Source organism: Taudactylus pleione, unplaced genomic scaffold, assembly GCF_031769625.1.
Source record: "Taudactylus pleione unplaced genomic scaffold, aTauple2 ptg000093l, whole genome shotgun sequence".
In the NCBI taxonomy this organism is placed as follows: Eukaryota; Metazoa; Chordata; class Amphibia; order Anura; family Myobatrachidae; genus Taudactylus; species Taudactylus pleione.
This window is the reverse complement of record NW_028284495.1, coordinates 11,638,594-11,663,227: the sequence shown is the minus strand read 5'-3', so window position 1 is coordinate 11,663,227 and position 24,634 is coordinate 11,638,594. Positions and strand designations below refer to the sequence as shown.

At 47.5% G+C, this 24,634-nt stretch overlaps 1 protein-coding gene across 2 annotated transcripts in view; it reads left to right on the top strand.

Moving 5' to 3' along the window:
- MAPRE2 (microtubule associated protein RP/EB family member 2) overlaps window positions 1–24,634 on the top strand; it is a 254,743-nt gene that overhangs the window by 23,637 nt on the left and 206,472 nt on the right. The window contains exon 1 of one of the 2 annotated variants that reach the window (XM_088469554.1): window positions 12,205–12,288. The exons of the other annotated variant lie outside the window; for it this stretch is intronic. The gene's annotated coding sequence lies outside the window, so the exon portion shown is untranslated. Of the gene's footprint in view, window positions 1–12,204; window positions 12,289–24,634 lie in introns of those variants that run through there. 2 annotated transcript variants of the gene reach the window in all.

Here is a 24,634-nt window from a genome sequence, read left to right as displayed (position 1 = left end):
CTCATGGCGTCCCGGCACAACAACAAGTTGCCGGTGTACGGGTCTCGCACAAGAGACGAAGGGGCGTCTCTGGTGGATGCTCTGTCCGTCCGGTGGACGTTCAGGTTCGCATACCTGTTCCCTCCGGTCTCCCTTCTTCCACGGGTAATCCGGAAATTCAAACAGGAAGGAGGGACGCTCCTGTTGATAGCTCCCGCGTGGCCCAGACGACACTGGTTCTCAGACCTTCAGGGTCTGTCCGTGGACAGTCCTCTGCGGTTGCCGCTACGACCGGACCTTCTGTCTCAGGGTCCTTGTCTTCACCCGGACCTGACTCGGCTGTCTTTGGCGGCGTGGCTGTTGAGACGGCCATGCTGAGGTCCTGGGGGTTTGCCAGCTCTATGCTGTGTACCATGTTACGAGCTCGGAAACCGTCTTCCGCGAGGATATACCATCGCGTGTGGCATACGTTCTTCCAGTGGTGTCGACCGAGAGGTTATGCACCGCGGGAGTTTCGTCTGTCTCGGATTCTCGCCTTCCTGCAAGCGGGACTAGATCATGGGCTTCGCCTTGCTTCTTTGAAGGTACAGGTTTCGGCCCTATCTGTCTGGTTTCACCGTAGGATTGCTACAATCCCGGATGTGCGCACCTTTATGCAAGGTGTTCTCCGTATTCAGCCGCCCTTTGTTCCACCTGTGGCGCCTTGGGATTTGGCTGTGGTCCTGAGGACTCTCCAAGGACCGCCGTTTGAACCACTGGGCTCAGTGGATATTAAATGGCTAACAGCTAAGACTGTTTTCCTTCTGGCCGTTGCTTCAGCCAGACGTGTTTCTGAGTTAGGGGCTCTTTCTTGTAGACCCCCTTTCTTGGTTTTTTTCATGGGAACAGGGCAGTGCTCCGCACTCGGCCCGAGTTTCTCCCCAAAGTTGTTTCCCAGTTTCAGGTTAACGAGGAAATAGTTGTTCCGGCCTTTAACTCACCGGGTCTTTCCGTGGGTGAGGCCTCTTTGGATGTTGTGCGGGCCTTAAGGACTTATGTGGACCGCACTTCTTTGTTTAGGAAGTCGGACGCTTTGTTGTCCTCTATGGCTTCTGTAAAAAGGGTTGGCCTGCTTCAAAGCAAACTTTGGCAGCCTGGATCCGTATGGCTATTTCTGAAGCTTATCTTCATGAAGGCCTACCGGTCCCTCCTTCTCTGAAGGCTCATTCCACTAGGTCTGTGGGTCCTTCGTGGGCAGCTTGACGTGGTGCCTCGGCAGTTCAGATCTGCAAGGCTGCTACGTGGTCTTCTGTCCATACCTTCGTGAGGTATTACAGGTTTGACACCTTCGCCTCTCAGGATGCTTCCTTCGGGCGGCGGATTCTCCTTTCTGCACAGGAGCGTCCCCACCCTTAAAGGATACTGCTTTGGGACATCCCCAAGGTATCCTGTGGATACCCTATGGACCCTGAAGTAGAAAATATGAGATATGGTAAGAACTTACCCTTGTTATCTCTATTTCTACGAAGTCCATAGGGTTCCACAGGACTCCCGCCCTGTCGCACCTGTGCTGCAGATGGGCTTTGCTCTGGTCACCGGTTTTCCGTCTCCCTCTGGTGAGAATGTGATTCTTGTATGTGTCCAGATCTTTGTTCTCTCTCTTCCTTCTCCTCCTCCGGCCTATGGCTTGGTAACTAACTGAGGTGCCTTGGCCTGGGGGCGGGGTATAGGAGGGGGACCTAGTGCATCCTGGGAGGCTGAAAGCTTAACTCTTTGGTGCCCTGCGACTGACGTCACACCTATACCCCAAGGTATCCTGTGGAACCCTATGGACTTCGTAGAAATAGAGATAACAAGGGTAAGTTCTTACCATATCTCATATTTTTTAGGAAAAATCAGCAGGACTTGCTCTGGGACCTTGGAGGCACTCCCTGAGGACTAATTAAGCAATTGGAAGTTTCCATTAGCTTAATTAGTCCACAATTACTTACCTTCTGCATGGCTATTTTCTGCATCCAGGGTCGGAAGCCGGGTCTTCTGCTGCAGGGTATGTCAGTGTGTGTGTTTGTAAGTGTGTATGAGTGTTGTGTGTGTGACCCCCAGTTTGTGGGACCCCCCCAGTATCTGTGTGCCCTCCCCGTAATGGACGCTCGGAGAACTACATCTCCCAGCAGCCCTTGCTCCTCCCACCAGCCCCTGGAGCCTCCCAGCAGCTCCCGAGACTCCCAGCAGCCCCCTCTCCAGTGAGACGATGGAGGGGAGGCCACCGGAGACCCCCAGACAGGTAAGTGTAGAATTTATTTCTTTTGTTTTCACGCAACGTGGGGTTTCAGCTCTGAAAACCCCACAACCACTTTTTTTAAATTGGATACCGGGGGTATCGGGAGCGCGCATACCCGCGGTAATCCAAAATTGGGATGCGAGAGGTGCGAGGTATTTACCCCGCTAAACCTTGCGCCCAATTGAATATGCCCCATTCAGTCACACACGTACAGTCACACACGTATACACACATAATCTTACTGTCACACAGTATATACATATATACATACATAGTCATACACATACCTATAGTCACATACTTATACACACATAAACATATAGGTAGTGTCCCCCTCCTCCCTCTTACCTTACATCACCACTTGGCACACTATCTGCAGCTGCTTCTGCCTCCTCTCTTTCAGCCTTCTCTAGGGATTGCCATCGTCCATCGATAGTTAATAACTATTGATAGTTGATTAACTATGGCCGATGGTTTTGCCATTACGATTTTTTAAAACTTTTTCCTGACTGCCCCTAGTGGCATGCTAAGCCCCACCCCCTATAGTGAATGGCCCGTGGCCCGCCATGCCCTTCCAACAGCAGTGGCCATCGAGGAGTGCATACTATTGTTGGTTCATCATACAGTAGATAATTTTGTTAGTCGCCAATGGAACTTCCACCAATGGCCATCCCTAGTCCTCTCTCCCTTTCTGCTACTGGCACTGACTGCATAGTGCTATGTAGCATAACCCCCTGCTCTGGCTCCACCCACCTCAATTTCTACAGTTTGCACTGCAGTTCTAATAAATGCTGAGGGGACCCCTGAGAGACGGGAGCCCGGGGAAACTTGCCTCCCTTTAATGCGGCTCTGGCTGAATTACAGTTACTAAGAAAACAAGTATTTAATACTACAGAAAGTAGAAGGTAGAGAAACATCTTAAACCTCAAGTAAGGGTAAGCAATAAGGACCATGTGGTGTTTTCAAAAACCTTCATGATGTTCAGATGTGTTTGTGGGTAGATATTTGTGCCATTTTTTATGATATCCAGCAACGCCCTTTTCAACATTAAGCACTGTTGTATGTCTACCAAAATACAATTTGGAGAGTACATTGGCTTCAACCATTTGATGGAGAACTCGGAGAGAGCCATTTTCTTAATATGGGGTAGATGTACTAAGCCTTGGAGAGAGATAAAGTACCAACCAATCAGCTTCTGTCACTTACGGGCTGCATTTGAAAAATGACAGGAGCTGATTGGTTGGTACTTTATCTCTCTCCACTTTATCTCACATCAAGCTTTGATACATCTCCCCCTATATCTTTTTTGGCCAAAGTGATCAATACTGAGAGAAAGGGAACCTAAATATTAGGAATAAGACTGGGAACACACCAGAATGACATCGGCACCCGACCTAAGCGTGGGCACCCATGAATCAACATTAACTAATAAAAAAGTATCCCATGAGATAGGAACCAAAACACCCATTAATTGTGTAATAAAGTGTTGAAGCTTACAGGTCTCTTCACAGAATCAAAAGTGAAATAATTATAACCACCTATGAATCTTTTAAAATGTGTCAGTAAGTAATGATTACACCAATGCACCTGCTGGGTGACCTGGAAAACGTGACATGTGTGGGGTAATGAGGACCTAGTTTGAGAACCACTGGTCTAGATAGATGATAAAATGCGTTCTGGGGAGTTGAATTCTGGAAAGTCCTTTGACCAGATTGCCCACACGCAAGACCATAATTTGTCAATATTAGCTGGTAACATGTTATAGTACAAAAGTTTAAACTTATGTGAAGCCCAAAGTGTAAAAAGAACATGAATAGGACACTCATAGGGAGATGGGAGGTGTTAGGGGGTAACTTACGGAGGGCCTGATTTAGCACGGATCGCAATTGCAACTGTGTATGCAGATCGAGCGATTGTTAGCCATTGCGCATGCGTATAGGCCACACTGTGTGTGTCCAGTGATCGCACTGCAATTACAGACGCACAGAGGAATCCATCGCAGAGTGAGTGACAGGCTGTAAGTGTTTGGGGGTAGTGACGGGGGAGTGGTTGAAGAAACGCAGGCGCGTCGAACGCCGTTTCATGGGTGTGCATAAATCAGCCACTGCGATTGCATGCGCAGCTTGAGTACTCACTGTGTGCGACGAGACTTGCAAATTCTGCGATGGGTCAGACCTGCTGTAATTGTGCGTGACGGGCCGATATGCTTTGATATTACTGATGTATACGCAGAACTGCGAGGCATTACGGATGTAAGAAAGCAGTAGTGTGCGTCTCTATGCTGGCTGAGCTGTGGCAAGCATTAGCATATTTTCGCAGCTACATTGAGTGCGATTACGCAGCTGCAATCGCACTTACCCTCCATGCTGAATCAGGCCCTGAACGCGTAATATTTTGAGTGCAGATATTAAAAAAGAAATTGGAAGTTGGGTACAGCCTGTATATCATTGAGTTTTTGAAAAGAATATAGCTGCCCTCCAGGATCAAAAATATCACGGATTGCTGCAATACCCTTTTTCCATGTAGTCTAGTGAGAAATGCTGAGAGATGGCAGAAAGTCTGGGTTGCACCATAACGGTAAATATTTGGTAAAGTAAGGATCAGAACCCAAAAGCTTATGTATTATAAACCAGGCTGTATATGTGTCTTTAAGTAGATTATTTTTAATTCCTAAAGGAAGTTTTGAGCAAGGTAAATGTAAAAGGGCCACAGGGGAGTATGGAGAGTATAAGGCTTCTTCCAAAAGTGGATTAGAAAAGTGAGCCTGACCCAAACTCCAATACGAAATATACCAGAAAGCTTCTGCTTGAGGGAATGTTGCTATGTCAGATAGACCAAGGCCATCCTTAACTTTGGGTTGAATGAATCTCTTCCTAGCTATCCTTGGCTTCTTGCGATTCCATATAGATCACTGCCTTTGTACAGTTTGCAGTATCCAACATAGAAAAAGAGAGGAAGCATTTGGAGAGTATAGACTCATTTTTTAAGTTTTTTTTTATCACTTCCACATTACAAAATGTATCAGCCAAATTACAATGCACAATGTATGGTACAATACACTTCTAATGACAGATATGGTACCCATTACAGATAAAGGCAGAGACATCCAGGCTCATAGGCAAACGCAGGGGGGGGGGTTCTGGTTGCCTGGAAACCCCCCTCCCCAGCCCAATGGCTGTTTTAACATGTGTCAGCCAGTATAAATACACCTGTGCACCAACTAGGAGATCAGGAAAACCTGCACTGTTAGGGGTGCACTGCTATAGACCATCAATAGGTTAATTTTTAATACTGTGTAATACACTATCCAGTGCCTAAGGAGACCAGTATGTACATATATGTCCAGGGCAGTGCTAGGTTCTTCTGCTGCTCCCCTTCTGGAATAGTGCCCACATCTGAAATAAAAACATTCAGCTCAGGCAGGATGGCACTACTGCCACATCTAGTGGCTTACTGTGGTTGCTGGACCTGTATATGCTGGAATTATGACACACAATACACTTTCTATGACACATATGAAGTGCTAATTATGCCCTCTTCATGGACTGGCCACACACTCTAAAATCAAGCATTTGGAAACCCCCCTCTAGAAATCCTGGGTTTGCCACTGAGGCTGTATGGTATGCAGGATCTTATTAATAATCTAGGGAAAATTAACAGCGTAAATACCGGTTATAGAGGGTATAATACAAATACCAAGATATTTTCATTGAGATGTAGCTATGAGAAAGTGTGAATAAAGAATGGGGATGTGAGGAGAGAAAGAACCTCCAATCATTGTAAATTCATCTTGTATCCAGCAAAGGAACTAAAACAAGCATTAACTCCCAATACACTGTAGCTGGTATCAACATAGTTGTGCAGGAAATAAGTACATAGAAGCATGTCATCTACAAACAATGACAATTTCAAATGGGATGTAGTCTGCATTCTGACAGTTAGGATGCTGAAGGTCACAATACAGACATCGGCATCCCGACAGTCAGAATCCTGACAAATTGCAGAGGTAAGTATTAGGGTTAGGGGAGGGTTAGTCTGTGGGGGGGGGCGTTAGGATTAGGCACCTTTTGGAGCCTGTGTCCCTGCATGTCCCGGATGACGTTGTACATCCGACTGATGGGATCGCTTTTTGCAATGCGATCATGGGTGTTACTGGCATGCCCTGATTGCATTGCAAAAGCGATCATTGATAAATGGGCCCCTCAGAGGGGATCGGTATGAATGACCACCGGATGTATGCCCAGCGGTTCAAATCCCAATAGCAGAAGACCGGCAGGCATCCAAATCCCGATCGGTAAGTAGACTATATATCCCTAATCTTCTCCCCACCATATCCCTCCCTTAGAGGTGCCTAACCCTAACCTCCCCCCAGGGCTTAACCCCCCCTCCAAGTGCCTAAACCTAACACCCCCATTCCTGCAGCCTAAACCTAAGTCTCCCGGGGAGGTGCCTAACCCTAACCTCCCCCCCGGGAGCCCCTAACCTAACCCTCCTTCCCCCTACCCCCCTGCGGCTGTCCGCGCCGACCACCCAGATTTCCTTTGTTTGGTATGCCGGGCGTCGGGCTCCCGGCGTGGGTAAAATGACAGGCGTCGGGATTTCGACGCCTGTCATTAGGCCCCTGCCGGGATTAAACAGTCGGGAAGCCGGCAGTCGGCTTTTCGACTACATCCACCCAGGGCCGGCTCCAGGGGTCAGAGCACCCTGTGCCGGCCCATGATATGGCGCCCTCTCAAATTTGGGGGCGTGGCCTAATTACCATAGGCCCCACCCCCTATGTGACATTATTTGGAGGCGTGCCCGCAGGGCCGGCCCAAGCCTAAATTTTTTGGTAAGCGAATATAGATTTTGGCGCCCCTTACATGTATGATGATTGTGCGATTTAAATTTAGCTTAAATATTGGTCTGGTACTCCAGGCACACCTGATATTAATAATTGTATAGTTTGTAATAATCTAGTTCTATATGGAATAGAAACAGATGTATTGTTTTCGTTTTCAGAAGATTTCTAATAAGGCCGGGTGTAGCCTTATGGCATTATGGGTGGCAAACAGGTAAAGCTGAGAAAATGTAACTTCATGTAAATGAGCCAAGAGATGAGGATAAATGATGTAGGGTCTGGCACTACATTCAGCTCTAACACATAGCTACAAAATATGTGAGACGTGGATAAAGGTGCCCAGTTATGCCCCAGGTTCAGGATAATAATGTGACAATACACAAAGGTGAAATTAGATGAAATTAAATTAGATGAAAAGACCAGTTTTATATGATTTATATATATATATATATATATATATATATATATATATATATAAAACAAGTCATGAATACTCATAATAACAATATGGAAATGTCCAAATTTTGTTTAAAGTTACATAAATTAAGATCGAAATAGCCCGTCATATACAATAAATCCATTAAAAGACATCTAAAAACAGAAGTTATTCTTATAACTACTGTAGTGGATATCAACCAGCATTAGAACACAAAACAAAACAATCCTAGCAATTCTGAAGAACTGTTGTATTCCTAGCCAGGCACCAGAGGTATCACAAACTTTCCAACTTTATTATGATAACATTTTTCAGTGAAAGATATAGAGTAAACACTCTGGCACTTATAAAGTACTCAACCAAAAATGCAATACTTCAAATAAAAATATTGAATGACTTTAAACTCTGTGAGCAGGCAGATGGCTCTAAATGCTTAAATACAGTTAGGTCCATATATATTTGGACATTGACTGATTGTTATTTTAGCTGTTTTCTAAAAAAAATTCAAGTGACAATTATATAATGAATATGGTTCTACAGTGCATACTATCTGTTTTAAATTGAGGGTATTCAAATCCAAAATGTTGGAAGGGTTAAGGAATTACAGCTGTTTAATATGTAGCCCCTCTTTTCAAAAGGACCAAACGTAATAATTGAATGGACAGGTGGGGGCAAGGAGGTTGTTAGGGGCAGTGCTGGGGGTAGGGAGAGGGGGCAGGATAGCAGCTGGCCAGCACTGGGGGTAGTTAGGGGGCAAGTGTAGATAGCTGTGTGCACACAATGGAGCTCATTCATAGTCGGTCGTGAGCGCTCACGACCGACTTGATGTTGCCCCACAGCGCATGCGCACGACGGAGCCGGCTCCGTCGTGCGCATGCGCGAGACCTGGCTAACGACGGGCGCTCCGTCGTTAGGGGTCTCGTAGCAGACGGGGCGAGCTGTCGATGTTGAGTGAAAGCTCGCCCCGTTTGCTGGGCGGGCCGGGGGCGTGCCTGGTCAAACGGAGGCGTTCCAGTAGGAATGCTTGCCGTTTGGGGGCAGCCCCACTGACATCATTAGTGATGTCAGTGGGGAGCTTCCTGCTCGATCAGAGCAGAAAGCTCCCTGGGGCTTAAGGTTGACGAGACCCTACCTTAGGGTCTCGTCGTAAGCCCCGATGGTCGAGATGGTCTTGACCATCACCCTTGTCGGTCGTTAGAGCTGTGGGTGTTAACGACCGTCATGGAGGCGGCCGTTTAGGATGCAAGCGGCCGCCCTGTTTCAGAACGACCGCTTGCGTCCTACGACTGCCTCTGAATGAGGCCAAATGTGTACTGTGACAGCATGCCCACCCCATTATACAAAATGTGTCAGCATCGCCCCTTTACAGTCACAAATTGTGACAGCACCCCTCCCCTATACACCACACACACACACAGTGGGCGGAATTCAATTCTTTTCAGCCCCTATCGCGCCCGACGGAGCTATTCTATTCTTGCTCCTGTCGGGGAGGATCAGCTGCCAGCGCTACATTTCAGCTCGCAGCCCCTGGGGGATGAGAGCTGAAATGTGCGAAAAGTTACATGTTTGGACGCCCAAACATCACTTTTCGCGATCGCGCCCATCACTTTGGTCGGTTTAGCTGCTTTACGTGGCTAAACCTGACCTCTATGGGCGCGATCAGCACGAAAATCTTGAACAATTGCATAGCGGCCCGCGATCTCCTGTCACTTTAGACGGTAGATGCGGGCCGCGAAAACAATTGAATTCCGCCCAATGAGTGACAGCCTACCCTCCCTACACCAGACATGTCAAACTCAAAATACCAACCAGGCCGAATATTCAAGGTCTAAGAGTGTCTGGGCCAATAAATAAAAAGTCTTATATGCAATTTTGAAAGGCTGGTTATTAATAAAAACCAATGTAGTGCCCCCTGTAGTAGTGCCCCTTGTGCAATTCTCCCCTGTATTAAAGACCCTTATGCAATTCCCCCCGGTATTAGAGCCCCTTATGCAATGCCCCCTGAATTTGTGCCCATTATGCAATGCCCCTTATGCAGTGCCCCCAGTAATGTCCCCAGCAGTGCCCCTTATGCAGAGCCCCCAGTAATGTCCTTAGTAGTGCCTCTTATGCAGAGCCCCCAGCATGCACCTAGTAGTGCCCCTTATGCAGATGGCCCAGAAATGTCCCTATTAGTGCCCTTTATGCAGAGCCCCCAGTAATACCCCTTATGCAGTGCCTCCAGTAATGTCCCTAGTAGTGCATCTTATGCAGTGCCTCCAGTAATGCCCCTAGTAGTGCCTCCAGTAATGCCCTTAGAAGTGCACCTTACGCAGTGCCCCTTATGCAATGTCCCCAGTAATTTCTCTAGCAATGCCCCATATGCAGATGCAGAGTCCCCAGTAATGCACCTAGTAGTATTCTTTATGCAGTGCCCCAGTAATGCCCCTTATGGAGAGCCCCCAGTAATGCCCCTTATGCAATGTCCCCAGAAATGTCACTATTAGTGCCCTATATGTAGAGCCCCCTGTAATGCCCCTTATGCAGTGCCCCCAGTAATGTCCCTAGCAGTGCCCCTTATGCAGAGCCCCCAGAAATGTCCCTAGTATTGCCCCCAGTAATGCCCCTTAGGCAAAGCCCCCAGTAATGTCCCCAGTAGTGCCTCTTACAGTGTCCCCAGTAACACCCCTTTTGCAAAGCCCCCAGGAATGTCCCCAGTAGTGCCTCTTACAGTGCCCCCAGTAATGTCCACAGTAGTGCCTCTTACAGTGCCCCCAGGAATGTCCCCAGTAGTGCCTCTTACAGTGCCCCCAGTAATGTCCCCAGTAGTGCCTCTTACAGTGCCCCCAGTAATGTCCCCAGTAGTGCCTCTTACAGTGCCCCCAGTAATGTCCCCAGTAGTGCCTCTTACAGTGTCCCCAGTAACACCCCTTTTGCAAAGCCCCCAGGAATGTCCCCAGTAGTGCCTCTTACAGTGCCCCCAGGAATGTCCCCAGTAGTGCCTCTTACAGTGCCCCCAGTAATGTCCACAGTAGTGCCTCTTACAGTGCCCCCAGTAATGTCCACAGTAGTGCCTCTTACAGTGCCCCCAGTAATGTCCCCAGTAGTGCCTCTTACAGTGTCCCCAGTAACACCCCTTATGCAAAGCCCCCAGTAGTGCCTCTTACAGTGCCCCCAGTAGTGCCTCTTACAGTGCCCCCAGTAATGTCCCCAGTAGTGCCTCTTACAGTGCCCCCAGTAATGCACCTAGTAGTGCCCTTTATGCAAAGTCACTGACAGTTTTATATCAGCTTACCCACCATGGCAGCCCTGGGCCAGGAGGGATGTGGTTGGATACTCTCCTCGAATCCCGTTGACGGCGTCTGGAGGCCCAGGCGGGCGGTTCTGCCGCTCCAGCCCACAGAACAATGATTAAAGTAAGATGGGCGCTGGCGCTGTGACGCCAGTGTAACTACTCCCCAGTCCGAGTCCTGACATCTATCCCAGCGTGGGCAGCGGCTCCCGTCCCAGACTTCAGCACCGCGCTCCCGAGTCCTGCCCTAGAATTCACCACCCACCGCGCTCCGGTCCCAGCCTTGTTCACCACCGCGCTCCTGTGAAGGGAAATTTGACACTACCTTCGGCACTCAGTGAACACCGCGCTCCCGCCCTAGTGCGCGACCTGCGACCTTGCAGCGTGACGTCATGACGTCACGTTGCCGCATACTCTCCATCAGATGGCTGCCCATTAGAACCGTGGTGCAGCTGTGTCACAGTGACACAGTCTGCCCACGGTCAGCCCTCTCTGCTGCTGGCTAAATTACTAAATCAGCATGGTCGCGGCCGCGGCGCCCTTCAGTGTGTGGCGCCGTACGCGGCCGTGTACCATGCGTAATCATAGAACCGGCCCTGCGTGCCCGCATGGCACGCCTCCAAATAACGTCAGGCTGGGGGTAAAGACCAGCAATCCGTCACTGGCTGGGCCTCCCCCAGCCCTCTTCCATCAGTGAATGGATGCCGCGCACATGCGCGCGGCATCCATTCACACTCCGTGGGTCCAGCACCGCCGCACAGCTGCGGCGGTGGTGGTACCCAACCTCCCAATTAGACCACCCGCGGGCCACTTCGGCCCGCGGATGGAGCAGCGGGACAGTACTGTCGCACTGAAATCGGGATGCTGGGGAAGGATGCCGCCCACTAGGGTGGCGCCCTTGTGCGACCGCACTGGTCGAACACCCCTAGAGCTGGCCCTGATCCACCTCAGGGTCGCCGGCTACAGCTCTGCAGTGCAGTCTGCAGAATCTAAAGAGCTGACGATAAAGTGCTTGGCGAGCAGGACAGACTATTAGCTCAGGGTCATTCAGTTACATCTTGCAACCTAGCAGCAGTAATATATTTGCTAATAGGTGAGTAGAGACGAGTCACACACGCACCACCATTCCCGCCATCCCATGCACAGCTATAAATGTCTCTATAAGAGTAGGCGGGTTGAGTTATATTGAGTTGAGTTATATGTATAGGGGGATAAAGGCGCACACAAGACTGGATGGAGCTGCCCGACCGCATCGTTCCCTGTCACTGTCAGCCGGGAAACACACCTGACGTCATAATATGCATCTGAAGGCGGCTTCCCCAGACGTTCTGCGTGTAAGGCGGGTGGGCGTGGTCCTGCGGGTCATGTGATGTAGCTGTAGGGAAGGGTGGGATGGGCGTGTCCCGAGAGTCTGACAGCGAGGGAGGAGGAACAACAAAGCGGAGGAGCCGGTAGCAGCAGCTGTCAGTGAGGAGTCCGGTCCACGGCAACAGCAGCAGCAGGTGAGTCAGGTGCATGTACAGCTGCACAGTAGCACACTATCCCAACACCAGCACCTGTTACACTCAACGCTGATCGCAACTCCTGCACGCCTCTGTGCACTCACTGCGACTTCTCATGTGTCAGCATTGTGTTACAGCACAACTGTATGGTGGGTGCACTGTGCATAGCCAGCTCGTCTAAGTTTAGTCAGTGTTGCCCATTAGTATTTATGGAGAGCAGATGAGCTACATCATACACAGTTGTATACTGTACATATGTGTGTGTGTATGTGTGTATATATATATATATATAGTCACACACACACACCCTTACCCTTTTTTTTTTCTTTTTCTACCACACCCACTGTTAATACTTGCTGTGCACCTGATCTTCTCATCCCAATAAGGATATGATTAATGGTGTACTGTACACTGGTATATGGGACTGGCTCATGCTGTGTTGTTATCTCACATTGGAGATCACATCTGTAATCCTGAAGAGAAAGGAGATTAGTTTGTGCCTTGTGCACACTATTTCCAGGAACTGGGCGGTCATGTCCTGTGCTCTCAGTGATGAAGTAACATAAAGTCTATGTACTCAATGTAGCATATTGAAACAAACACAAATAGCCAGTGTTCCTTTCGTGAACCATGAGCAGGAAGTGTCACCAACTCTGTTGAATGACTCCAGACACGCTATGCCATGCTGTGCAGTGCCCTGTCACAAGCTGTGGGTGCTGCTGTGCCTGGCACTGAGTGTAACAGGAGGCTAGTACTAATCATTGACATCCATTCTGTCTATGAACTAGAACAATTACTACCATAGATGTCATTGTAATAGTCCCTCATCTGCTGTATAATAGGATATTTCCATGCTGTATCCACGCTGCTGTCATCTGCAACTGACCTATTAAGGTTAAATAAGTACCTTTCTAATAACCAGTTATAGGAGTGATGGTATTCCCTATTTTACTGCAAATAGTTTCAAATTTTACAGCTCCCTTCAGTGCAATATGACAATGAAAATACATTTTAATGGTGTCCACCGATATTCTCATAATAAAACCCAAAAGAGGATGACAGCTGGTTAACCACCTCCTTGCTTTCACTGGTTAGCCCTGTTCTCCCCTTAAGCACAGCTCCTCTTTTGTGGATTAATAATTAGAGTTATTGAAGTGCTTTCAAAACCCCTCTCCCTTTTGCCCCCAGAGACTAATCTCCATCCCCCAGCTGTCTGCTCTTCTGAACCACTAATGTATGCACTGAATCAATGATTAGGCACATTTTAGGGATTGATTTTGATTGTGGGGGAAGGCCTAGGCTAGAAGAGAATCTCATGGTCCTGTGACAATGCATACAAAGAATGGCAAGCACAGGACGTCTGTAGTTCTTTACATGAGTGATTATTTGAATGCCTTCTGTAAATCAATGCATTGTCGTAATGCAAGAAATAATGTCTATAGCCAAAGCAGCTATATTAGGAGAAAGTGAGAAGCCATATGTACAACAGAGAGAGCTTATGTTTCTTAGTTAAATACAGGACAAGGAAGAAGTTTGTTATTGCATAATACTCAGATATTCTAAAAATACAGTTTAAATGGTCTTGTAGTTATGTCATTATTCTACAGCTCATCTGGTTTATTTGATTTATTTTTCTGCTTATCTGCACTTTATGCTATTAGTGCTTAAACTGGGTAGCACACTGTTTTCTCTGCAAAATTACAAAATATTCTTTGTATCCTGTCATGTAGGGTCAGTGAGCAAATAGAACAAATATTATTCAACTGAGGGCCCCATTTAATACTGATACTTATTACCACCGGCGTATTTTGTTTAGTATCGCAGTGATACTAACGAATATGCCGTTGGTATTTAACATTACTTACCTCTCCGGCAGGTCCAGTGGCATCCACCTCCTCGGTGCCATTCTTCGCTCTGTTGCTGGAAGCCTATTGCTGCCAGTGACGGACTGCTGTGTCACATGCATGCGCAATGGCCAGTCTGTGCATAACACTGTCACCCGGCTGGAACACTGCAATGCCTGGAAGGCTTTACTGAAGCCGGAGAGGCTGTTGCTGAGTCCCTATCAATGGAAAGAAGGATATAACTCCTTTAGCAAGTGCTTAAATGGGGCCCTAAGTTTTACTGTGAACCTCAATGGGAGGGATTTAATACACGACGTTGACAAATGGCACATCACCTTCTGCCATCACTGCAAGTTTGCCCCCACGTCTGATAGAGGAGCTAAGGAAAACATGCAATGTCAGCACTACTGTAATTGACCGACATGCGCAATGCCAGTGGCATATCGTGCCGGATGTAATAACCTCCATTATAGCAATATTTTACTACAGATATTTCGTATGCAAACTGACCAATTCACGGTTTATGCATATTGGCTTACATTGTATCCTCTAGAGCAGGGCTCAGGAAACTTTTTTACCTTTTACCCCAAAATATATTTAGATACGCCGACGTTACCCCCTTTATTTGAAAGGAAGGAAATCATATAGTAGTGCCCCCATATAATGCCCCTGTAGTAGTGCCCCCATATAATGCCCTTTTAGTTATGCCCCTGTAGTAGTGCCCCCATATATTGCCACTGTAGTGCCGCTTGTACAAAAAAAAAAAACCACTTGGCTTAATCCCCGCTCCTGCATCCGCCTCCGTCCTGTCCGCCCGGCTGCTCCTCGTAACTATGGGAGAGACGTCATGACGTCTCTCCCATAGTGCGCATGGAGAGAGGTGGAAGCTGGAGTTCAGAAGAGAACTCCAGCCTCCGGCTAATGTGGCGCTGCAGGGAAGGAGCCGGGCGCCCACTGGTAATAACATCTCAGCGGGCGTCCGGCTTAGTGCCTCCCTGCGGCACAACCAGGCATGCATATGAATCATTCCATATTATAGAATGATTCATATGTATGCCCGGCTGTCCGTCCATTACCCCCAGGAATTTCATTTTTACCACATGTGGGGTAATTTACCCCTGTTCCCTGACCACTACTCTAGAGTCTCCTGCTCTCAACTGATATTTAAATGTGTAATAAGTACTAATTTTACCTTGGTGGATTAGTTTTAGCTGGCAACTATCAGGTTAGGAGAAAATTTAGGAAATGGCCTATTTTTAAAATTTTCTGCTAAGCATGATTGGACAGTGGAAGTTAGTATTAACCAAACTAGGATAAAACTTTAGTACATAGTCCTCAGTCAGAGCTGGTTAAAGACCCTATGGGGCCCTAACCAAGATTCTGTTTTGGGGCTTCCACCTCTAATCGCTCCACACCACAGTACTAACTCACGGAATCGGTATGTAATGCCGGCTGTCGTGATGCCTCCTGTCAAAATACTGACAGCGGCATCCAGATGGTTGGTATCCCGACAGGGGTCGGGTAAGTATACCTACCCTCCCTTCTTGTAGCATAACCCTAACCCTCTCCATTAGTGCCTAAACCTAAGTCTCCCCTCTTTGTACCTAAACCTTACCCTGCCCCTTAGTGCCAAACCCTAAACCCCCTCCCCAGTGGTGCCTAACCCTAACTCTCCCCCCCTTCCCCCTAGAGGTGCCTAACCCTAACCTCCCTGCCAAAACCTAACACTAACCCCGCTATGGTACCTAACCCCCCCCTCCCCCTGCGGCTAACTGCTAAGAATCCCGGGCTCACCTGCTTCGGGCTGGCGTCTGTCTGTGTTCCAGCGTCGGTATTAAAATAGGCGTCAGTATTTCGAGGCCTATCAAGTCTTGTGTCGGACTTCCAGCATCGGGATTCAGCCCGGTGGTATGCCATACGCCGATCTGCTAACTACATACCCTTACCCACACACTGAAATCACACACCAGATACACAGAGATCACTATGATCAGGTCACACTGATATACAACTGATGCACACTGATCATTATACACAGGTCATACCGACATCACACAACTGTTTCACACTGATCACTATGCACAGTCACACCGATATCATACACCTGATACACTGATCACCAGTGGCGGCTCCTACCCTCTTAGATGAGGGAGCTGCCACCGCTGAAAACAAGAGGGTCACTCACTGGCTCTTGCCTTCTCCTGGCCGGGTCTCGACGCCTGCGCAATCAATCTGTCAGGGGCCGGGACCTGCACATGCACACTGGCGGCGGGGAGCCACGCATGCGCATGTCACCGGCTCCCAAAGGCCTGCATTGTCTACAGCCCCAAGGAGCCGGTTAGGGCTGGCAGAAAGGCAGAGTAGTGGCTTCCTCCTGGGAGCCGCTTTCTGCTAATAGCAGCCCGGACTGGCAGTCCCAGGGGCAGCAGACAGCATAATCAATCCACAATCTTTGATCCTGGCAAAACTGGGCATACAGAGATTACAAACAGCAGAAGAGATTGATCACAGCGCCACTGCGAGCAGACCCCCTTCTGTCCGGGAATGGGACTCCAGTCCCGGCGTTCCCCCACTGATGGCAGCCCTGCTAGACATGTTTGTCTGCAGAGTGATTTCTGGAGGTGATTCAGCTGTGGATAAAGTTACAGGGATCACGCAGATACCCGATTATCGTGAATCTGTGCATATGCCCGACCTGCAGGGCGCTGGGTGTGCCGGCAGAGATTCTCTGCTCCATCCGAAAAGGGGGCTTGGCTGCCTGAGGAGGGGGCATGTCCTTGCGACATGCCTCCAATTTGTCTCACTTGGGGGGGGGGGGGGTGTCCAGCACTTATGAAGGTTCTGGGCTTCCTCCAAGCTCTCCACTCACCGTGAATAGATGCCGTGCGCATTCGCACAGCATCTATTTACCTGGCGGTAATCGGTCACTGCTACTTTTGCCACCCGCGGGACACTGCGGCCCGCGGGTGGGAAAGGCTCAGAGCAGACTTTGTGGAGTATATAGAGTGGAAGCCTGATTTCAGAAGGTAGAGAAGAGTTATTCAGGTGATTGTACATAAGTCACTCAAGTAGAGGTTGTAGCCATATGGGGTCCTAGCTGGAGAGAGTTAGTGTGAAGGAATGGTTTCTTGAGTATAGGCGAGATGAGTATATATTTGAAGATGAAAGAGAAAAAATTTCATTGGAGAGGAACAGGTTAAAGAGCAGAGCTAAGTAGACAAGGGCTGGGGGTGAGGAAGTGGAGGAGTTGTGATGGACCTGGGGTTTAAGAGACAGGTGTCCCAGGTCCCCCTCTCTGAGTTCTGCTGCTGCTGATTGAATCACCAGAGTGATCCACTGCAACACCCATAGAGGCTCGCTGCCAGTGCTCAATGAAAGCCAATGCAGGCTCAATGTGCATGGAAGAAGATGGGGCGGTGAATGTACTGAGTGAGAAGCACATGTCACAACTGTAGTGCCTCAGACACCGAGGGGTAAATTTACTAAAGTGAGAGTTTTTAGAAGTGCGTTTTAGAAGAGAGGTTGCCCATAGCAACCAATCAGATCATAGCTATTATCTTCTAGAAGTTAAATGTTAAGTAGAATCTGAGTGGTTGCTACAGGCAACATCTCTTCTAAAACTCACTTCTAAAAACTCTCACTTTAATAAATTTACCCCTGAGACACTGAAAAGTGAGTAATTAATAGAGTGACCAAAAAGTGTTGGTAAAGCTCACAAACTACATTTACAATCATCCTTGCCTATTAATGAAATAATTGTTTACGTTTTGGAGTTAAGTGGGAGGATAGCAGAAGATTAGTAATTCCATTTTAAGCATAATGGGCTGGTGCAGAGCTGGATGTAATTGCACCCCAAACCGTGGGTGCAAGATGGGGTCACTAAAAAAGACGCTATTGTGGGAATTTGGAAAGCTGCAACTATCACAAGATGTGTGCAGGTTGGCTCCTGTAGCCTGTGTGTCTGATTTACACCTGGCATTGCGTCACGTAGACTTACACCCATGTTTTTAACCATTTGTTTTCCTTGCGAAATACACATTTGCTATTCCGCTTACAAAATGTGTGCAGTCGTAGGCACATCAATCATCTGCAAACATGTTGAAGCTGACGATATCGTCAGGTTGCACAACATATTTGTACGATGATAGATGAGTGCGCATCGCTGGTCGTTTTAGATATTTTTAAACAATCTGCAAACTATTTTCGAATGATTATCTAACAATATCATTATCATTCAATCACTCAAATTAATCATCTAGTGGATGGGCACCTTTAGTCTTAGGACCGGTGGATGACTTATGACCAATTTAGTGACAGGATGTGCCAAAAAGTCCTGTTATTAAGTCACAGGTAATATCTCTAATTATGTTTATCTCTCTATATTTATTTAAAGTACTTATTGCTTTCAGTGGAAAATATGTGTTAAAAATTATTAAGCCTTTAATTTTGTCTTCTGGCTGGATGAGACCAGCCCATATTGCTTTTTTTCTATATTCCTATCTTAATTTATCGCCACATTTGTTGCAGGTAAAAATAGAGAGTAGCAGTCATTGGCAAATGCAGGGAGGGGGGGGGAGTTTCCTGGAAACGCCCCTCCCCAGCCCACACCATGACCACAATAGAAATAGTAATATAGAATTTTACTAGTACTGCTTGTTCTTCTCAGTATCTCAAATGAAATAATTAGCACCACCTCTGGATCTTTTAACATGTATTGGCCAGTAATAAATACACATGTGCACCAACTAGGTGATCTGGAAAACATGCACTGTTAGGGGTGCACTGCAATTGACCATCAATAGGGTTAATTATTAATACCATATAATAATACATTATCCAGTGCATGACAAGACCAATATGGACATATATGTCCAGGGCAGTGCTAGGTTCTTCTGCTGCTCCCCCAGGCTCCTGGTTTGCTCCCATGCTCTGGAATGGTGCCCACATCTGGAATGGTGACATTCAGCTCAGGCAGGCTATTGCTAATGGCTTACTGTGATCGCTGGTCCTGTATATGCTGGAATTATGACACACAATACACTTTCTGTGACTGATGTTAAAGCTGGATAAGTGCTAATTATACCCTCTTTATGGACTGGCCACATTCGCTCTAAGATCAAGCATTTGGAAACCCCCCTCTAGAAATCCTGCATTTGTCACTGACAGTGGTGCATTCCCCATTTTATCAGATACTGTAACTGTTTCCTAGTCTGCAGACTTGATTGCAGTTGATCATACTGTATGATCACCCTACTTAATAATAGAGATTGAAAGATCCTTCCTATGCAAATTCAGAAAGTTATTGTTTGATAATTATAGATTGTTGGGTTCTATTTCTCTTGTTAGTACCATGGACAGTGGTCTAAACTACTGTCAATTGGTTTAGATTTAGAATAACCTCATTTTTTCCAGGTTTTTTTTAAATTTAAGCAAATCGGGACCAGTGAATAACCTTAAATGGTACAAAGGTAAGCAGTAAACTGGTAGAGATTAAACAAAAAAGTTTAGGTTAGCAAAAACTGAAAAAATTACATTTCAGAGTTGTATAAAAAAGGCCTTTTTCAGTGAACTAGTAATGAGTTAAGAACTTAACAGCTGTTCAGCAGCAATGACAGAGGTTTGCCTGGTCCATGAATCACTGGCAGTGGACTACTCAAGACCGGAAGAAGGTCTTGTGGACCAATGAAACTAAATCCTCTGTGTGGTTTTACAAGCTGCTGTTTCCCAGCATGTTTGAGCCCCAACTTTTTAATGGGCAATGCCTTTAATAGCAAACCCCCCATGTGACACCCCTGCTAAATAAATCCCTGTGACACCATCTGTCAAACATGGAGGAGGAAGCGTAATGAGCTGGGGCTTTTGCTGGATTTGGCGACCTGCCCAGAGTGACTGGCACCCTGAACCATAAGGGCTAGCACATAATTTTGCAGTGCCATGCAATACCCTTTGGTCTCCACTTAGTTGTTCAAGGGCTCACCCTACAGCAAGATAATGACTCCAAGCGTACCTCAAGGCAATGTCACAACTACCTTTAAGGAACAGCACAAGACGATAGTATTCGAATCATGGATTGGCTAGCACAGTCTCAGGACGTAAACCTCATTGAGCTGGTTTGGTATGAACTGGACAAAAGGGTGAAAACAAAGCAACTTCCAAGTGGAACACGTTTGTGGGAACTTCTGCAGCAATATTGGGAAGAACTTCCTGAACAATATTTAGTTTAAGTGTGAAAAGAGAGAATCCCACGAGGGTGTTAGGCAGTTATATCAGTAAAGGTTGCTACTCTAAAGGCCCCCATACACGTGGCGATAAAGCAGGTGTTCCTACTGATTGGTGTGATTTGCCTGCTATATCGCACCGTGTATGGCCCTGATATCTGGCCGAGCGCTCTCCCGCGAGGTCGTACATCGCACCCTCTTGTCTGTCTGCAGGACCATGAGATCAGGAGGTGTGATGTGCGATCCCATGGATTGCTATGCGGGTGGGACAGGAAGGAGCCGGCAAATCAGGCGGTCGGCCACCCGATCGCACCATGTGTGCAGACCGCCCGATATGTCGGACGACTGATCCCCTATCGCCTCACACGGTGCAATCGCACAATGTATGGGTGCCTTTTTTTAAATCTCCATTTGTTTTTGTTTTATATATTTAACTTCAGAGTACATTGACATGTTAAGCTGTGTAAATTTCAATAAAAACTGGAAAAATGGGAGTGTACTAAAACATTAGACCGGTAGTGTACTGTCATGCAGTATTTCTGCAATGTAGCTGCTAGATTTGAGGCGTCAATTTGTTTTAATGCTAAAGGAGAATAGTCCGGGTAGTGTTATCCCCAGAAATTTTGTCCAGCCGGGTGGCATCCAAAAGTATCCGGGTGGGGGCCTTCGCAATTATGCGTGCGCCGGGAAAAGGGGTATCTCCCAGACCAATCCAGCCCGACATGTCACAGGCTGCTCCCCCACTGGCTCTCAGTCAAAAGTGCCCTATATTTGTGCCCTTTATACAGTGCCCCCTGTAGTTTTCCCCTTTATGCATTGCCCCCTGTAGTTTAGCTTTGCACTTATGCAGTGCCCCCTGGCTGAAGTAGTGCCCGCAGACTGGTCCCTTATGTAGTGCCCCCAGGCTTAAATAGTGCCCCCAGGCTGGTCCCTTATGTAGTGCCCCCAGGCTTAAATAGTTCCCCCAGGCTGGCCCCTTATGCAGTGCCCCCAGGCTGGCCCCTTTATGCAGTGCCCCCAGGCTTAAATAGTGCCCCCAGGCTGGCCCCTTTATGCAGTGCCCCCAGGCTGGCCCCTTTATGCAGTGCCCCCAGACTTAAATAGTGCCCTCAGACTGGTCCTGATCCTGGCCCCGGCCCCAGCACTTACCTTTACTTGCTGCCCTCTCTCCCGCTCGCCGCTGCTGCCGCGTGCTGACTGGATCTAACTAGATCCAGCAGGCGCGCGGGGCAGGCTCCTCACGTCGCGGGTGAGGTCATGATGTCACCCGTGCAGTGCATCACTGGGAAGGCTGGCCTCCGAAGTGATTGGAGGATTCTTTAGCCTCCGGTCACTTCAGAGGCCAGCATTCCACAGCGGGGGTCGGCAGGGAAAAGTGCCGGGCGGCAGGCTGTTTCTGCCGGGCTATGCGCCCGCAGAAACAGCCTGGGGAGAACACTGCTGAGTTGTGACATCATATAAGGGGCCTCAACATTATTTTTTTAATGTGACGGTTTTATGGAGCCCCTTTTAATTTTTCACCTAGGGCACCACAAAACCTAGGGCTCCCTCTGTGTTCAAGCATAGAGCAAGTACAGTTAGGCCCTGTTCATGGAGATCACAAAATAGGAAGTGTCTAACATGTGGGTGCTATTGCAAAATATACAATGTTGATGATCGACAGGCTCTTATGATTTGCTGAGTGGATCTTGATCCCTTCCACTGATACTATTAGGCTTACTATTAGTGTGGCAGGTAAATCCCAATGCATGCAGGTAAGTATCCTAACTCTTCCCCCTACCCCTAACCCACCTTTCCCGCAGCCTAAAGGTGCCCATCCACTAGGCGAATAAACCTAGTGATTGAGCGATAACGACTGTCATTATCGCTCAATCGCTTGGTAATCGGCCACAAATCGGGCAGTAAAATGTTAAAAACGTTTTTAACATCTATCATCGCCTGAACATGACGGTCAACTTGATGACCGCCGTCAGGTTGCCATGTTCGGGGATGATTGATCTGCACACAGGCCTGCCAAGACCCGCAGCGGGCCCGGGTAACGGGGCGTGGCCACGCCCCCTTCCCAGAAAAAAACAAATAAAAACTTTGCAGCGCCACGAGCAGTCTCCCACTGCAGCTCAGCACACGCTGTGTGCTGGGCTGCTGTGAGGGAGGGGGGGCGACTGTGCTGGACTCGGGCCCCTCAGGAAGCCCAGGCCTGTGTAATCTGTACCCGCCCCCCTCCCTCTCGGCGCCCCTGTCTGCATACACTAATCGTCTGAACGTTCAGTGTATGCACTTCGGTATACAATCGGGAAGCCGGCTGCTGGAATCCCGGCAGCAGGCTTCCCGACTACTTTATCCCGCCGTGGGATAAATGACCGGCATCTATATCTAGACGCCGCTCATTTCCCCGACGCCGCGAGCGGACAGCCGCGGGGGGAGAGGGTTAGGTTTAGGGCACCCGGGGGGGACTTAGGGTTAGGCACCCCCCCGAGAGGGTTAGGATAGGGGGAGGGAGGGCTAGGGTTAGGCACTCCCGGGGGGGACTTAGGGTTAGGCACCCCCCCCGGGGGACTTGGGTTTAGGCAGCGGGGAATGGGGGGTTAGGGTTAGGCACTTAGAGGGGGGATTAGGGTTAGGCACCCCTAAGGAGGGTTAGGTTAGATTAGTTCATATTTACCTTACCACGATTGGGATTTCCAGTGCTATCGGGCTTCCGCTGCCGGGCTCTGCTGTTTTGTCGGGCTGCCGCTGCCGGGATTCGTACTCCCGGCCATGTGGCAGCCGGGATATCATACCGATTCCTGCACTTCACCCCTAGGGGGACCACGGTGCGATTACTATGTCATAATCGTGCCGTCGTCCCCGCATCTAGTAGTGGATGGGAAGCAATACCCTAACCCTTAACACTAAACTCAACCGTAACCCTAATACTTATCATCAGGATCGTGACCACCGGGATTCTGAGCATTGGCATTATGTGCGCTGGGATGCCAACTACCTCCCCTTTGGATTTAATTGCATTGTACCTGGTAAATATGACTTCAGCATATTAATAAAACTGCCCAGTCGCAGACAGTGTTCTATGTAAATTATACTTAATTAAATTCTTAATTAAAGTAATAATGCGTACGACTTTGGTACTGTAAATTTAGCATTTATTACTAACACTGTGGAGCCACATCTCCTGGCGCATATACTATTGTTTTATTCTAGCATCAATCTGGTACGTATTCTATTGTTTTCTCCTGGTATGAAGCTGGTGCATATGGTACCATTGTAGTTTCTTTTAGGGTGTATTTTGCATCTGCATTTATAGTGAAAAATGTGTCCAATATTTATTAAATCAACCAATTAAAAATGAAAACAATAATAATCAGAGCTTTTATTAAAATGCCATTACAAAAAAGCTTGTCAATTTTCTTTCCATGTTATCTGCCATAAGAAATCATAAAATATGATACTTTTCATATTCTTTACGACATACATTTTGGTTACTTTTGCTGAATTTATGGAAATTCAGTTTGGTGGTTACGAGGATTCTATTGAGATATTTGCAGTGTGCTCAATAGAGTAGTGAAGTGTGACTACAGTTCAGTATCTGGAGCCCTAGATTAGGGATTCCTTGGGACTCTGTTGTAAAACTAATGTATGTGGATTACTGTATTGTACAGTAAATAAAAATCCTAGTCTTAAATTGTTTGTTAAACTATTCTAATACTAGGACCAAAGCCTGCCTACAAGATTCTTGAATTATTAATAGCCTTTTAAATTTTACAGTAAATAATTAAAAAGGAAAAAACTGAAAGACAGAAACCTTGGAATGTCACAGATCAAAACTCCCTTCAGAATAACAAGACAGTTACTGCTTTATATCTACTTAATTTGTTGTCCACATTAAACTGATTTGATTCTGCCTACTTCATTGCCATTGGTGAGCGGAAGTCAATAGTGAACTGTCATCCATGTCTGCATCAACCAATTGCCATGTACACTCTCTTAAGCACACGTACAGGGTTCCTAGAGGGGGATTTCCAAATGCTTGATTTTAAAGCAAGTGTGGCCAGTCCATGAAGAGTGCATAGTCAGCACTTAATCAGCTATCATATACATCATACGAAGTATAGTGTATGTAATAATTCAGACCTACACAGGTCCAGAGTTCACAGTTTGCCGTTATATGCGGCACTAGGACCAACCTGTCTGAGCTGAATGTTTTTATTTTGGATATGGGCTCCATTCCAGATCATTTGAGCAAGTTCGGGAGCCTGGGGGAGCAGCAGAAGAACCTTACACTGCCCT